The 17,699-nt window shown below is 45.7% G+C and overlaps 1 non-coding gene and 1 pseudogene across 1 annotated transcript; one reads left to right on the top strand and one right to left on the bottom strand.

The window, feature by feature from the left end:
- Positions 1-1,244: 1,244 nt before the first annotated feature.
- On the top strand, positions 1,245-4,800 carry LOC113898867 (annotated as a pseudogene).
- A 6,591-nt stretch (positions 4,801-11,391) lies between these two features.
- LOC113898933 lies at positions 11,392-11,498 on the bottom strand. The gene has a single exon (XR_003512789.1). It is a non-coding gene; the product is annotated as a U6 spliceosomal RNA (small nuclear RNA).
- Positions 11,499-17,699: the final 6,201 nt, after the last annotated feature.

Here is a 17,699-nt window from a genome sequence, read left to right as displayed (position 1 = left end):
TCACTCATCTAACCAGAAGAGTTGGGGTGGGGGATGGGGCTATTCTATAACCTGTCAGACTGTTGATTTCATTTTATTAAACTTAGGTATGAAATCAGTGCTTAGTGAAATGTTTGGCTTCTATATTTTTGCATTTTCTTTACTTCCCTTTAGTTTTATAATGAAAATACTTTTCATTTTAAATTCACCGGGAGTCTTTGTGACTTCACTCTCCTAAGGTGATTTCTGTTGAAGCAAATAATCAAAACAGGATATTCAGGTAAAAATAAATGTATACTTGGTATATTTTCTTATCAAAACTGGAGGGACTGAAGAAAGCTTTGGGGGACAAAAGAGGAAACTATTAACTAGGCAATGGAGGAATGCTAATTAAAAGCACCAAGGGGTTCACTGCTGTAAATATAATCCAGAGTGGAATATTCTATAAAATGGGATCTTCAAAGCCAAATCAGCATTTCAGGCAAATGTGACTTTTCTCTCTTGTTTTTATGAGTTGGAATCCAGAAAAGCACATGTCTTCCAACATCTTTAAAAGTGTAATCATCTCTCATAAGTACTCAGCATTAAGTATGATTTTAAAGTTGTATTTAAACACAAAATTCAAGCCATTACACCTGTGTGTTTATGGAACTTTTCATAGATGTATATTTACTGGGAAACTACTGATATTGTCTTCTAGCAGTACATGCTGTTCTGTGCCAAAAAGTTTTGCTGCCTCTGTGTGGTGGCCTTAAATGTTAAGACTGCTGGGTCAGCAGCCCTCCTACCCCAGAGGTCTGTGTGCAAACCCATGAGAATTAAAAAAGAAGCAAAATCTGTGGGAACAGAATGCAGATGCTAAGGTGTCCTTTTATGTACAAACATTGTCTGCGTGGATGCTGGCCTCTCACACAGATTAAAATACTAAATGCCAATTACTCACACTATTGTCGAAAGATCCAAAGTCATTGTATAATTACTGTTGTGTTCAAAGGAATTATCATGTAGTTACTATGAACAACATGTTCTATTTTGTGGAAACTATACAATTAACTTGTCTTAGGCTAATAAATTAAATGTAGCATAAGCTCATATAACAGCTGCTTGGATGGAGGGGATGACTGGCAACACATTTAAAGATATCACTTTGAATTCACTAACCTCTATACTCAATGCAGTAGTAGGTGTCTCCTCCTTTGGGGAAGTTATGCACATGCCCACTTTTACTAAATACATATTTTAGGAAGTTTAAACATATTTTGGTTATGGGAGAAAAGGTGAGGCAGAAGGAGGAAAAAGAGTAAAATGATAATAAATTTTTAGACACTAATTTGGAGTTGAACTAGAATGGCAATAAAATGCATGAATCTATTATGAGGTAAAGGAGTATGTCAAGGCTGTATATTGTCACCCTGCTTATTTAACTTATATACAGAGTACATCATGAGAAACGCTGGGCTGGAGGGAGCACAAGCTGGAATCAATAACCTCAGATATGCAGATGACACCACTCTTATGGCAGAAAGTCAAGAATAACTAAAGAGCCTCTTGATGAAAGTGAAAGAGGAAAGTGAGAAAGTTGACTTAAAGCTCAACATTCAGAAAGCTAAGATCATGGCATCTGTTCCCATCATTTCATGGCAAATAAATGGGGAAATAATGGACAGTGAGAGACTATATTTTCTTGGGTTCCAAAATCACTGCAAATTCTTACTGCAGCCATGAAATTAAAAGATGTGTACTCCTTGGAAGAAAAGCTATGACCAACCTAGACAGCATATTAAAAAGTAGTAACGGTTATGGTTTTGCCAGTGGTCATGTATGGATGTGAGATTTGGACTGTGAAGAAAGCCGAGCGCCAAAGAATTGATGCTTTTGAACTGTGATGTTGGATAAGATTCTTGAGAGTCCCTTGGACTGCAAGGAGATCCAACCGGCCCATCCTAAAGGAGATCAGTCCTGGCTGTTCATTGGAAGGACTGATGTTGAAGCTGAAACTCCAATACTTTGGCCACCTGATGCAAAGAACTGACTCATTGGAAAAGACCCTGATGCTGGGAAAGATTGAGGGCAGAAGAAGAAGGGAACAACAGAGAATGAGATGGTTGGATGGCATCACGGACTCAATGGACGTGGGTTTGGGCGGACTCTGGGAGTTGGTGATGGACAGGAAGGCCTGGCATGCGACTGAGTGACTGAACTGAATTATGAGTTTACACTTGCACATGACACTTGCAGAAATTCAGATTCGCGGCAGCTCATTAGGAACATAACTATCACAGTCAGGAAGGCATCCCTGTGCGTGCTGAGGAAGTTCTTGATTATTTATGATGCATTTTAAGGAAAAGACCTCACGCTTCCCAGTTTAGACAAGAACTGCCAGCAGAACCAGCCCTGAAGTAGCTCCAGCAGGCCTGGGGTCTTTGCGGACTCTTAGCTCCCAGCCAGAGCCACTCTTTTAGCACGTTCCTATCAGAGGGCGGGGTCCCCTCTGTCATGTGACAGCGTCTCACTCTGATTGGGGTGTGGTTAAATGTTAGGCCCAATGACTTGGGAGAAAGGGTTTTGTTTCCCTGCTTGTTCAGCTTGACAGATAACATTGTCCACCTCATCTTAACATCCTCCAGCAACCTAGGAAACAGTCCATTCACTTTCAGAGGTAAGAATCATGTGTTATTATTTAGAAACAGCCCCACCTTCTTAACTTTTCTGCAATCCCTCACCCACACTGAACCTTGCACAGGCTACCAGTGAAAGCCGTTGGGAAGGAGGTATGATTATAGTCTACCTGGAAGTCAGATGGATGCAGACACTTCAGGCTCACTGAATGGGTGTCCCCAGGTAGCTGTGTAAAGGCTTCAAACTAAATATTTTACATTTGATGGAATCTTCTGTACGTGTGTTGAAGTATTTTCTTTTCTTATGTAACAGAGTACATTCAATAAAGTGTCAGTTCATAGTTTTTCACTGAAGTAAAAGAAAGTGGCAAATCTGGTAACAAAAGGAACTGTAGGACAGATAGCATTTTCTTATTTTTTTTTTTAAAGTTAAACATAGACTTTATTTAGTTTTTGAACTAAAAAAAAATTCTTATTCCTGGATATTTAGACATAGAAGAACCTTAAATTGTATTAATAGGGGAAATAAACCTCTTACATATTTGCATACTCAGTCGCTAAATCGTCTGATTCTTTATGACCCATGGACTGTAGCCTGCCAGGCCCTTCTCTCCCTGGGATTTTCCAGGCAAGACTATTGAAGTGGGTTGCCATTTCCTCCTCCAGAGGCTCTTCCTGAACCAGGGATCGAACCTGCACCTCCTGCATTGGCAGGTAAATTTTTTACCACTGAGCCACCAGGGGAACATAATGTAATTAGTGAATACACCACCTGAAAAATTAATTTCCTTGAAAAAGAGTATTCATTTAGGTTAAAGTAGTCTATGAATTGATTTTACAATCTATTTTAATTCTTGTTTGTTATATTTGAAAAATGATTCAAAGATGTGCATTTTTATCTGGTAGTGTATCAATATTACTTAGCAAAAGATTAAATATAATTTTACCCACTCTGGTATATGCTCCACTTATTTGCTATCTTCTTTCAATTCAAAATTGAAAGAGAATATTCATTTTCAAGTGATTTTTTGAAAAAAGTTTTGTTATGAACATAAAGATAAAAATAATTACATGTTCAAAGTTTTGTCAAGATTTAATACTCTGGAGGTTAAAGGTCCCAGGCTAGGAATTAGCAGCCAGAGTTCTCAGAGGTGGTAAAAGGAATATCTGTCCTTAGTTATGGAAGATAGAGAAAGGGAGATATCTTGCTAGAGTCTGTATGTCCCTTTGTCCTCCCCTAGCACCTGCCTCTGACCTCTTTCTCTCTGGAGAGCCCCTGGGGCAAGACTAACCACCTAGGCTAAATCCAGGGGGTTGGACCTCAGGGATGTAGGGGCTAAGAGGCAGTGGAGGACTGACTGAAGAGGACAGAATTTATGTTTTCAAGGGGGATGAAGTCATTGAGTATGATGGTGAGTTTTCTGCTGACACCCTGGTGGAGTCTCTGCTTGATGTCCTGGAGGACCCTGTGGAATTGATTGAGGGTGAATGAAAGCTGCAGGCATTTGAGAATATTGAAGATGATAACAAACTCATTGGCTACTTCAAGAACAAGGACTCAGAGCATTACAAAGCCTACGAGGATGCAGTGGAGGAGTTCCATCCCTACATCCCCTTCTTCACCACCTTCGACAGCAAGGTGGCAAAGAAGCTGACCCTAAAGCTAAATGAAATTGACTTCTACAAGGCCTTCATGGAAGAGCCTGTGACCATCCCAGATAAGCCCAACAGTGAAGAGGAGATCATCAACTTCGTGGAGGCACACAAAAGATCAACCCTGAGGAAGCTGAAGCCTGAGAGTATGTACGAGACTTGGGAGGAAGATGTGGATGGAATCCATATTGTGGCCTTTGCAGAGGAAGCTGATACTGATGGCTATGAGTTCTTAGAGACACTCAAGGCCGTGGCCCAAGATAACACGGACAATCCTGACCTAAGCATCATCTGGATTGACCCTGATGACTTCCCCCTGCTGGTTCCATACTGGGAGAAGACATTTAACATTGACTTGTCAGCCCCATAAATAGGAGTCATCAGTGTTACTGACGCGGACAGCATATAGATGGAAATGGATGATGAGGAGGACCTGCCCTCTGCTGAGAAGCTGGAGGAATGGCTGGAGGATGTGCTGGAGGGTGAGATCAACACAGAGGACGATGACGATGACGACGACAATGACAACGATGATGACAACAACGACTAGTTGCCATGGCAGCCATCTCCCGGCCCCACCCACTCTCCTCCTGCTCCCCTCTCCTTCCCTGAGCTCCTCCAGGGACACTAACTAGGTCGTCCTCTGCCATGGGGCTTGTTGGGGTCTATATGCTAGGTGCTGAGATTTCCCGACACACCAGCTCAGCTATCTTCTCTGACTTCTGTTTCCTGTCCCACTACGTCCCTGTATCAATTATTTGTTTCTTCCATCACTCCCTACATGCTTTCTTGTGATTCCCCTCTTGCCATATCTATGCATCCCTATCTCTTCTGTTCCCTCCATCTGAGCAACTCTTTCTTACTTACTCAAGTCCTCTATCCTTCTGATTGTCCTATCCCTGGCCAGAGGGATGAGAGAGTACTGTGTTTGGGACTGAACTTTAGCAATCTCTTGTTAATGTATTTGGGTCAAATGAGAGACCTCGGTAAAGGATCTGGCGCAACATTAAAAAAATATTTAATACTCTGAATTTCTTCTACCAATTTATTTTCTTTTAAAAAAAATTTTAACTTTTCACTTATTGAGATTTCATAGATGGCAAAGCCAACCTTACATAATAGGCATGATCCATCACATTAATGATATTTTAATCATTAAAAAGTTTCATGTCACAAAACAGAGCAAAGCAAAAAACAAAACAAAAAAAAACGCAAAACAAATTACAGTTCCACCATCTGAGTGGGGACTCAGAAACACCTTCTTAAGTTGCTGCTTTACCAAAAAAACACAAAATAATGAGTTAGTTTAATCTAGAGATATAAAGCCAAGATGACAAAGAAGGTAATGTGAAGGCCACTGGGCGATGGTATATTGAGACTCTACCCATAGGTATGTAGATACAGATATGAGTTTACATAATGGCCACCTTTAACATTAGGTGTGAACAAGAGAGGTGAACAGACTAAGTTTGATGTGTAAGTGCTGAGGGAGAAAGTAAGGAGATGTGACCATGTCAGCTGACCATCTTCCACTTCCTGTAGAAGTGCAGGATGTCCTTGACTTCCACATCAGCTTCAGTTGCCGTCCCCAGAGCCAGCGGCAGGTGGTATGAGAAATTCCTAGGGTTGTCTAAACAGATGCCCATGAGGATGGTGATCATGCTATTGTGGTCGGGGGTCCCAGGCCAGGATGAGTGCAGCAGACCTCTGCACAAGTCCAGAATGTTACAGAGGTCCCAGGCATCAGAGACTTGCCTGGTCATCCTGGGTTTCACCAACATCACAGACACAAAGGACTGGCAGAGAAGGTACTTGTTGCCTCTCTTCAGCTCCCCCTCTAGGAAGGTTATGTCTGCTGACGCCTGCTTGTCCTCCCTTCTCAGGATATGCAATATGTCCACCACAATGTTGGGTACAATGAGGAGGAGCTGACCACCAGTGGCAAGCTGCCAGATGACTGGCAGGTGCTCACAGAGAGCCTGGGGGTCAGGGAACACATAAGGGGTCAAAGCTGACTGAATCTGGATGTGCCTGAGAGTCTTCTCCAGCAGCACCACCTCATGTTAAAGCCACAGTTGCACTATGTCTTTGAAAGATCTGATCCTGGAAGTTTTCTCTAGAAACTGCTGAGATAAGTTGTCTGGTCCTTCAAACCCAGTGCTCACAAAGACCTCTGAATGAGAGTTGTACCTCAGAACTGTCCAGGGAGTGTCATGGCAAAGTGGCCAAAGTTTCCGAGGAAACAGCAGCTTCATCCTGGAAGTTGAGTGGAGCTGGGTCCTGCTCCGAGCCCACCCTCTCCTGGGAAGCCTGCTGCAGTGAGTGCTGGCCCAGGGCAATGTCCTCCAGGAGGTGCAGGAACTGGGGAAGGTGTGGGCCCTTGCAGCTCTGTAGTAGCTCACAGAGATGGTGGGACAGGCTCAGGCCTGGCTGCTGCAGGTCTCACACGGAGGGCAGCAGGTTCAGCAGCATGGACAGGTGGTCCCACAGGCTGAGCAGGCTCTGCTGATGTGTGGTGAGGAGGCTGCAGTTGGCATGGGGCCAGCCCAGGTTCACCTTGACCATGACTGCAGCCCTGCTGCAGAAAGGACCTGCAGTTTCTTCTGAATGATCTGGAGATTGTGGCAGGGTTGGCTGATGGAGGCTTTCTGCCCTGAGTTGCAGCCAGCAGGAGGCTCTGTCTCAAGACAGCTGCTCACATGGTCCTCTGTGATAGATGCTTTGCTGGAGGCAGAACTCTGAGATGTCAGGAAACTTGCTGAAGACAGCAGTGAAGTGAAAGTCATGTTTGACTGGGAGCTTGTGACTCAACTGGGCTGATAGGCTAGCAGAACTGGTTGTTCTAGGAGTTAACTGGGAGGTTGACACATCTTCAGCTTATCCCCAGGAGGGGCATTCAGGGAACCACTTTACTCTTCATCAGTTGTGTCTGAATAAGTGGTTTCACTGCTGACTTCTGAGCTGACTTGTGAGCCTAAGGATGTGTTTTCATCTTCACCTATCTCATCCCAGTCACAGCAAGAATGATAACTGGCTTCTGGGTTGTCACTCCCACTGAAAATGTGAGATGACCTGTGGTTTTTCTGAGATTGGCTGTGGTGGGTCCCAGGGCAGGGGGCTGGAGGGTCTCAATGATCCTTCCCAGCCTCCATCTTCTGTTGGTCTTCCTTGTCCCTGGGGATGTCCACCTCTGGAGTCAGCTTCCCTTTCTCAAGCTCAGCCTGGAGGCGTGGTGTCACATGTTGAATTAAATGAGAGAAAAGTTCATAGTGAAGGTGACCACTGACCTGTAGGCTTGGAGCCTGCTGTCCTCAGGCTGTGCACGCTCATGAGGCAGAGGACCACCGTGTGGAAGATGAGGAGGTTGGGGAGGAACTGGTAGCCTTTTGTGGGCTTTTTCTCTCTGCAGGCCTGGCTCAGGTCGGATGGGCAGGGCTGATAGGAAAGACAGAGACGGAAGTCTCCCAGAACCAGCTGGCACAGGGCCACAAGCCTGGTGGCTTTGAATTTCCTCTGAGGCTGTAAGAGATTCTGAAGGTAGAGGAAGCTAACCTTTTGTTATCCCAACACCGCCTCTGGCTGGGACAGAGCTTCTTCCCCTGGTACCTCTTCAGCCCACTGTATCTTTTTCCTGCATTTTGGTAGAGTCATTTGATAAGGACACCTCCTTTAAAAGGCACTTTGAGTGGAGGCAGTGCTGGTAGAAGTATGTGGCTTCCATGTTATAGTACTTGCTCCCTGTGAGAGCTCCCAGCTGGTTGAAGCACATGCCCATATGGGGTGCCACTGACAGGGCTTGATAATAACACCTCTCCTCCAGGTCCTTTGTGGGCAGGGCCAGGAACTCATTCTGAAAGCAGAACAAGTCTCCCAGGTACAGCAGGCAGCAGTGGCAGGCCATTCGTGCCCAGGCCATCTCTTCCTCTAATGAAAGACCTTCTCTCTTGCAGCCGATGAAATGGATGGCGTTGTGAGGCCAGCCGATGAACCTCCATAAATCCAGTTTGTAATGCTCCCGCAGGAACAGGAAGAGGTATTCATAGAACCCAAGGCTGCCATTCAGATGGACCCACAGGGGGCCTTCCCACTATTCAGAGGTGTCCATGTGCTTTCTGTTGGTCTTCAGCAGCAGCAGAGCCACATCAGAGCATGTTTTCCTCCAGAGCAGCTCTTCTGCTTTCCTCCCATAATCCACTGGGTGCAGGAATATGAGTTTAATGCAGACTTGCTGGGCCATATCCCTGAGGGCCAGGACATGAGGCTTGAAAAGCTCTTTGTGGGCATTTCCTTTTAGAAGGAAATGGTTGAGATGCTGGGCTGCCCTGCAAATATCCTGGTAGAGGAGTCTGGCCTTCAGGGCTTCTATCTGGCTGCTCTCCATCAGGCTGGACTCTTTTCCCACAACACTGATATGTGTCTTCAGAACTTTGTCTTCCTTGGAGGACATTTGGATAAATTTCCCAGCAGGCTTCCTGATATAAGGCAACTCAGGATGGCTGTTCCCAATGAAGCCAGGGTGCAGTCACAAACAATTCTGTGAAACTGTGACTAAAACTCATGAAGTCCAGAGATGAACAACATTAAATCTCCTTGAGATGGATGCAAAGGAGACTGTCCTCTGAACCATGCATCTGAACTCTACCAATTTATTTTCTGTCTTTATTGCAGAAGAGTCTTTTTGAATACTAAAAAGGGAAATTCATACCCCAAGTCACATATATTCTCATATTTATTTAGATATTATTGAGAAGGGAAAGATGTAGGGAGCTTACTGGTCAGAGAAGATGAAGCAGATGAATTTCTACTTATGATGAAAGCTGGAAAGATGACTGTATGACTGAGTATGGAGGAGCTGGCAGTGACTTCCTGTTCCTTAAGCACAGAGCAGACCTCTGAGGTGCCTGCACTTTCTATAGCACATTGGGTAATTACTGACTCTCCTTTCCTCACTTCAAAAGTAGGCTAGTACTAGAATCTGTCAACTACAAATTGGTACTTACCAAGAGCATTGTCAATGACTGAACAACAAAAGCATTTGCCATCTAACTTTATGGAGATTGAATCCTGTGATGCTATAGCTGTTGACCTGAAGTAACCCTTGAGGAAGCTCAGGGCAGAGTGAGGCACTCTGTTCTCCAGGGAATCTGGTGAGACAGGTCTTTAGATAGTTGGATGTTTTTAGGGACAGATTTTATGATCTCAATCCTTGCATCTCATATCTAGAGAAGCACTAAATACCTTCATGGTGACATCAGATCCTCATGACTAACAAAAAAACCTTTTGTAAAATGAGTGCTCCATGGTATTGAACTCCCTCTTCATCAAAACCTTATATATTGACCTTACTGTATTGCTGCTTTGGAGCAATCTCTCAGCCTCCTGGGCTGAAGTCCTCATTTTGCCCCCAATAAAATTTAACTTGCAGCTCTCAAGTTGTGCATCTTTTTTAGTTGAAAACTCATTAAGTAGCTTTGAACATTAAAGGAAATGATTTAGTATATCTAGAACACTTAGTAGATATCATCATTATTTTTTATTTTATTATTATAATTATTTTTACTTTACAATATTGTATTGGTTTTGTCATACATCAACATGCATCCGCCACAGGTGTACACGTGTTCCCCATCCTGAAACCCCTTCCCACCTCTCTCCCCATACCACCCCTCTGGGTCATCCCAGTGCACCAGCCCCAAGCTTCCTGTATCCTGCATCGAATCTAGACTGGCGATTCATTTCTTATATGATATTTTACATGTTTTAATGCCATTCTCCCAAATCATCCCACCCGCCCTCTCCCACAGAGTCCAAAAGACTGTTCTATACATCTGTATCTCTTTTGCTGTCTCACATACAGGGTTGTCATTACATCTTTCTAAATTCCATATATATGCATTAATATACTGTATTGGTGTTTTTCTTTCTGGCTTACTTCACTCTGTATAATAGGCTCCAGTTTCATCCACCTCATTAGAACTGATTCAAATGTATTCTTTTTAATGGCTGAGTAATACTCCATTGTGTATATGTACCACTGCTTTCTTATCCATTCATCTGCTGATGGACATCTAGGTTGCTTCCATGTCCTGGCTATTATAAACAGTGCTGTGATTAACATTGGGGTACACGTGTCTCTTTCAATTCTGGTTTCCTTGGTGTGTATGCCCAGCAGTGGGATTGCTAGGTCATAAGGAAGTTCTGTTTCCAGTTTTTTAAGGAATGTCCACACTGTTCTCCACAGTGGCTGTACCAGTTTACATTCCCACCAACAGTGTAAGAGGGTTCCCTTTTCTCCACACCCTCTCCAGCATTTATTGCTTATAGACTTTTGGATAGCCAACATTCTGACTGGCATGAAATGGTACCTCATTGTGGTTTTGATTTGCATTTCTCTGATAATGAGTGATGTTGAGCATCTTTTCATGTGTTTGTTAGCCATCTGTATGTCTTCTTTGGAGAAATGTCTGTTTAGTTCTTTGGCCCATTTTTTGATTGAGTCATTTATTTTTCTGGAATTGAGCTGCAGGAGTTGCTTGTATATTTTTGAGATTAGTGATTTGTCAGTTGCTTCATTTGCTATTATTTTCTCCCATTTTGAAGCCTGTCTTTTCACCTAGCTTATAGTTTCTTTTATTGTACAGAAGCTTTTAATTTTAATTAGATCCCATTTATTTATTTTTGCTTTTATTTCCAATATTCTGGGAGGCGGGTCATAGAGGATCCTGCTGTGATGTATGTCGGAAAGTGTTCTGCCTATGTTCTCCTCTAAGAGTTTTATAGTTTCTGGTCTTACATTTAGATCTTCAATCAATTTTGAGTTTATTTTCGTGTATGGTGTTAGAAAGTGTTCTAGTTTCATTCTTTTACAAGTGGTTGACCAGTTTTCCCAGCACCACTTGTTAAAGAGATTGTCTTTGATCCATTGTATATTCTTGCCTCCTTTGTCAAAGATGTGGTGTCCATAGGTGCATCGATTTATCTCTGGGCTTTCTATTTTGTTCCATTGATCCATATTTCTGTCTTTGTGCCAGTACCATACTGTCTTGATGACTGTGGCTTTGTGTAGAGCCTGAAGTCAGGCAGGTTGATTCCTCAAGTTCCATTCTTCTTTCTCAAGATAGCTTTGGCTATTTGAGGTTTTAAAAATATGGAATGCTTCACAAATTTGCATGTCATCCTTGCATAGGGGCCATGCAAATCTTCTCTGTATCATTCCAATTTTAGTATATGTGCTGCTGAAGTGAGCACTTGAAGAGATCTTTAATCTTTCCAATTCTATTTTTTTCCATCTATTTCTTTGCATTGCTCATTTAAGAAGGATTTCTTCTCTCTCCTTTCTCTTCTTTGGAACTCTGCATTCAAATGGGTATATTTTTCCTTTTCTCCTTCGCCTTTTGCTTCTCTTTTTTTCACAGCTATTTGTAAGGCCTCTTCAGACCACCATTTTGCCTTTTTGCATTTCTTTTTCTTGGTATGCTTTTGATCACCACCTCTTGTACAATCTTCAGGCACTCTGTCTACCAGATCTAATTTCTTGAATCTATTTGTCACTCCCACTGTATAATCATAAGGGATTTGATTTAGGTCATAGCTGAATGACCTAGTGGTTTCCCCTAATTTCCTAAGTTTAAGTCTAATTTTTGCCAAAAGGAATTCATGATTCTAGCTACAGTCAGCTCCTGGTTTTGTTTTTGCTGATTGTATAGAGCTGTTCCAACTTCAAGTGCAAAGAATGTAATCAATTTGATTTCAGTATTGACCATCTGGTGATATCCATGTATAGAGTTGTTTCTTGTGTTATTGGAAGAGGGTGTTTGCTGCTACTGGTGCATTATTTTGGCAGAACTGTGTTAGCCTATGCTCTGCTTCATTTTATACTCCAAGCTTAACTTTCCTGTTATTTTAGGTATCTCTTGACTTCTTACTTTTGCATTCCAATCTCCTGTGATGAAAAGAGCTTCTTTTTTGCTCTCGCATGCCCTCACATGCTCTCGCCCAATCTCACACACCCTTGCACATCACTGTATGCTCTCACACATCCTTACACATCTGCAAATGACCTCACCTACCCTTGCACACCATCACACACTCTTGCACATCCTTGCCTGCTCTTGCACACCCTTGGTCACTCTTATAGTCACTTGCACACTCTTGCACACTATTACACTCCCTCCCACTACCTTGCACACTGTTATACTCCTTGCACACCTTTGCAGTCTTACACTTACTCATTCACCCTTACACTCCCTCACACCATCACACACTCTTACACTCCCTTGCACACTCTTATACTCCATTGCACATCCTCACACACTTACATTCCCTTGCTCACTCTTACACTCCTTGCACACCCTCACACATTCTTATAGTTTCTCCCATGTTCTTACAATTCTTGAAATGACCACTAGTTCCAGGGTGACTCCCAACCTACCCTGCACCTGGGATCTCTTTTAAACTCCTTGGAACATGCTCTCACACTCTTACATTCCATCTCACACCCTAGCACACTCTTACACTCTCTCATACGCCCTCACACACTCATACTCCCTGGCACACTCTCTCACACTCTTACACTCCATCTCACACCCTAGCACACTCTTACACTCCCTTGCACAGCATCACACACTTTTACACTCCCTTGAATGCTATTATACTCCCTTGCACACCCTCACATGCTCTTACAGTCCCTCACATGCTCTTACACACTTTCCCACAACCTTCACACTCTTACACTCCCTATTATGCTCTTATACTCCCTTGCACAACCTTAAATGCTCTTACACTTCCTTGCAGGCTCTTACACCCCCTTGCACATCCTCACTCACCCTTACACTCCATTGGACACTCTTACACACTCTTACACTCCCTTGCATGCTCTTACATTCCGTGGCACAACCTGACAAACTTACACTCCTTTGCACACCCTTGCACACTCTTACACTCCCTCACCTCTCCTGCACACCCTTGCACCCTATTACACTCACTCACATGCTCTTACCCTCCCCTGCACACCCTTGCACACTCTTACATTCCATCACACATCCTCACACACTCTTATACTCCCTCACACACCCTTTCACACTATTACATTCCCTCATATGCTCTGACACTCCCTCGCACACCCTCACACACTCTCATTTCATCATACATCTTACACACTCTCACATTTCCTTGTACACACTTACAGCCCTTTGCGCATCCTCACACACTCTTACACTCTCTTGCACACCCTTGCACACTCTTACACTCCTTCACATGCCCTCACACACTCTAACTCTCCCTCACACCCTCGAATACTCTTACATTCCCTTGCACACCCTTACACTCTTACATTCTCTCTCACACCCTCACACACTCTTACACTCCCTCACAAACCTAAATCTGTGGTCACATGTACATAGTCTCAGGGTTAACCACTTTCAGGCCATATACATGTTGTCACAAGTTCACAGTCTCCATGGTTACCTACTTACCAGACCTTGTACCTGGCATCACATTTCCATTTTCAGGGTAATCCCCACACCCAGACCGTACACATCATGTCACTTGTCCACAGTCTCCAATGTGAACCCCTCCCAGACCCTACACTTGGAGTCACATGTCCACAGTCTCCACAGTGACCTCATGTCACCTACCCTGTACGTCACCTACCCTGTACCTGGGGTCATGGTGACCCTCCTTCCAGATCCTGAACCTGGGGTCACATGTCCACAGCCACCAGGATGACCCCCTTTCCAGACACTGTACCTGGGGTCACATGTACACAGTCTCCATGGTGACCCCCTCTGCCAGACTCTGTCTATGTACTTTTTGTTTACTAACCTCTCACCCCTTAACAGTCCTTAGTGGTGGTGGTTTAGTCACTAAGTTGTGTCTGACTCTTGTGACCCCATAGACTGTAGCCAGTGAAGTCCCTCTATCCATGGGATTCTCCAGGCGAAAATACTGGAGTGGGTTGCCATTCCCTTCTCCAGGAAGTCTTGACCCAGGATGTGAACCAGAGTATCCTGCATTGCAGGTAGATTCTTTACCAACTGAGCTATGGGGGAAGCTTTTGAGCTATGAGGGAATGCCCAGACCCTGTGCCTGGGGTCACACTTTAACAGTATCCAGGGTGTCCCTCCTGTCCATAACCTGCACTTGGTGACATATGTCCAGTCACCAGGGTGACCTCTCTCCCAAAGCCTGCACTTGGGATCACATATCCACAGTCTAGGCTGACACCCTCCCAGAAACCATGCCTGGGGTCACACATCCACAGTCTCCAGGGTTAGCCACCTCCCAGACCCTGCACCTGGGACCCTATGTCCACAATCTCCAGGGTGACTCTGGACCTGAGTCACATATCTACGTGTGACCCCACCTCCTATACCCTATATGTGGAGTCACACATCCACAATTTCCAAGGTTACACCCTCCCAGACCATGCATCTGGAATCACACGTCCAGTCTTCAGGGTTAGCCCTCTTCCCAGACCCTACACTTTGGGTCAAACGTCCACATTACCCATGTTGAACCCACTTCCAAGACGCTGTACTTGGGGTCACATGTCCACAGTCTCCAGGGTGATCCTGCCCCCAAGACCCAGTACCTGGGGTCAAACATCCACAGTGTCCATGGTGACCTCCTCCCAGACCCTGCACCTATGGTAAGACATCCAGTCTCTACAGAGGCCCCCTTCCAGACTCTCACATGGGATCACATGTCCACAGTCCATAGGGTGACCCTATCACTCAGACCCTGTACCTGCTGTCACATTTCCACAGTCCCCAGGGTGACAGCACCACCCAGAATCTGTACCTGAAGTCAAAGGTGCACCATCTCCAGGGTGACAAATATCCCAGACACTAAAACTGGGTCACACATGCACAATCTCCAGGGTGCAGCCCACATCCAAGCACCTGGTGTACATGTCCACAGTCCCCATGCTGACACCCCTTTTCAGACACTATACCAGGTGTCACATGGCCAGTCTCCCTGGTGAACCTGGAGACCTTTGCAGACCCTGTATATGGGATCACATGTCCACATTCTGCAGGGTGAATGTCCTCCAAGACCCTGAACCTGGAGTCACATATCCACAGTTGCCAAGGTGAATCCACCTCAAGACCCTGCACCTGGGGTCGCATGTCCAGTCTCAAGGGTGACCCCACCTCCCAGACCCTTGCTCTGGGTTCACACATCCACAGGCTCCACGTTTACTGCTTCAAAGTACCTGCACCTGGGGTCACATGTCAAAATTCTCCTTGTTGACACCACTCACACCCCACACTTGGGTTCACATGTCCACAGTCTTCAGGGTGACTAAACCTTACAAGGTTCACAAGTCCACATTCATCAGGGTGACACCCTCCCAGAGCCTGTATGTGTGGTCATATATCCACAGTCTCCTTGGTGAGACCCCTCCCCAGGCCTGGGACCTTGGGTCACATGTCCACTGTCCCCAGGGTAACCCCACCTCCCAGACCCTGTACCTGGGGTCACATGTCTAGAGTCTAAAGGGTGACTCACCTCCCAGATTTGGCACTTGGGGTCACACATAAACAGTCTCCAGGATGAGACCACCTCCAGACTATGTACCTGGGGCCACATGACCACACTGCCCAGTGTGACATCTCCTCCGAGTCCCTGCACCTAGGGTTGCCCATCCACAGACTCCAGGGTGAACCCCTCCCAGATCATACACCTGGAGTAACATGTCCACAATCCCCAGAATGACACCACTTCCCAGACCCTGCACCTAAGGTCCCATGTCCTCAAGATCCAGGGTAACCCCCTCCCACACACTGGACCAGGGTCACATATCTACAGTCTGAAGTGTGACTCCACCTCCCAGAAACTGCACGTGGGGTCACACCTAAACAGCCTCCAGGGTAACCCCCTATTGACCTTGTACCTGGGGTCAAATTTCTGTAATGTCCAGGATGACTCCCTCCCAGACCATATACATGGGATCACATGTCCACAGTTTCTAGTATGAACCAACGTCCAGATTCTGTACCTGAGGTCTCATTACCACAGTGTCCTGGGTGACACCACTTACCAGTCCCTGCACTTAGGGTAACATGTCCAGAGTCTCCAGGGTAACCCCGTCCCAGACCGTTTACCTGATGTAACATGTCCACAATGCCCAGAGTGACCCTATGTCCCAGATCCTGCATGTGGGATCACACATCCACAGTATTCAGGGAGAGACCCCTCCCCAGACCCTGCACTTAGGGTCACATATCCATAGTCCTCAGGGTGACCCCACCACCCAGACCCAGTAACCAGAAATACCTGCACACAATCTGCATGGTAACCCCACCTCCCAGACCCTATACCTGGAATTTCATATCCATAGTCTCCATGATGAACCCCTCCCAGACCATGTGCCTGGGATCACACACCCAGTTTCCCGTGTGACCCCCTTCCCCCCTGCACCGGGGGTTATATGACTACAGTCTCCATGTTTACACCCCACATAAGATCCTTTACCTAGTGTCACATGGCCACAGTTTCCCTGGTGAACCCCCTCGTAGACCCTATTCATAGGGTCACATGTCCATAGTCTCCGGGGTGAACACTCTCCCAGACCCTGAACCTGGGTTCACACGTCCACAGTCTCCACGGTGATCCCACCTCCCAGACACTTCACCCGGCTTTACATATCCACAGGCTCCAGGGTCAGCCTCTAACCCAGACACTGCATTTTGGGTCACCCGTCCACTTTCTCCAGGGAGAAAACACCTCACAGAACCTACCCCTGGGGTCACATGTCCACAGTCTCCACAGAAAGCTCTCTCCCCAGACCCTGCACCTGGTGTTAGATGACCACAGTCCAGGGTGACCCCTACTCCCAGGCCTTTCACTTGGGGTCACACATCCACAGGCTAAAACGTGACCCCTTTGAAATACAAGCACCTGGGGTCAAACACAGTCTCCTTGGTGACACCTCACCCAGACCCTGTACCTGGGGTCATATTTCCAGTTTCCAGGGTAACCGCCTCTCCCAGACCCTACACCTGGGGTCACACGTCCACATTCTCCATGGTGACCCCACCTCACCAGAACTTTTACCTCTGGTCACATGTACACAGTCTCCAGGGTGACCACCACTCCCAGACTTTGAACTTCTGGTCACATTTCCAGTCTCCAGGCTGAAACCCCCCCAGACCTGTACCTGTGGATACAGTCCACAGACTTCATGGTGACACTACCACATCCGTCCAAGCACCTGGGATGACACGGCCAGTTTCTACTGTGACCTCCCCTCCCAGACCATACCCTCGTGTTGCATGTTCACAGTTTCCAGGGTGACACCCTCTCTGAGGTCACATATCTTCAGTCCACAGATTGACCTCTCCCAGGCACTGTATTTGGGGTCACATATCCAGTCTCTTGGAGAAGGCAATGGCACCGCACTCCAGTACTCTTGCCTGGAAAATCCCATGGACGGAGGAGCCTGGT

The sequence above is a fragment of the Bos indicus x Bos taurus genome, chromosome 9 (assembly GCF_003369695.1).
Source record: "Bos indicus x Bos taurus breed Angus x Brahman F1 hybrid chromosome 9, Bos_hybrid_MaternalHap_v2.0, whole genome shotgun sequence".
NCBI classification, from domain to species: Eukaryota; Metazoa; Chordata; class Mammalia; order Artiodactyla; family Bovidae; genus Bos; species Bos indicus x Bos taurus.
This window is presented reverse-complemented; position numbering and strand designations above follow the sequence as displayed.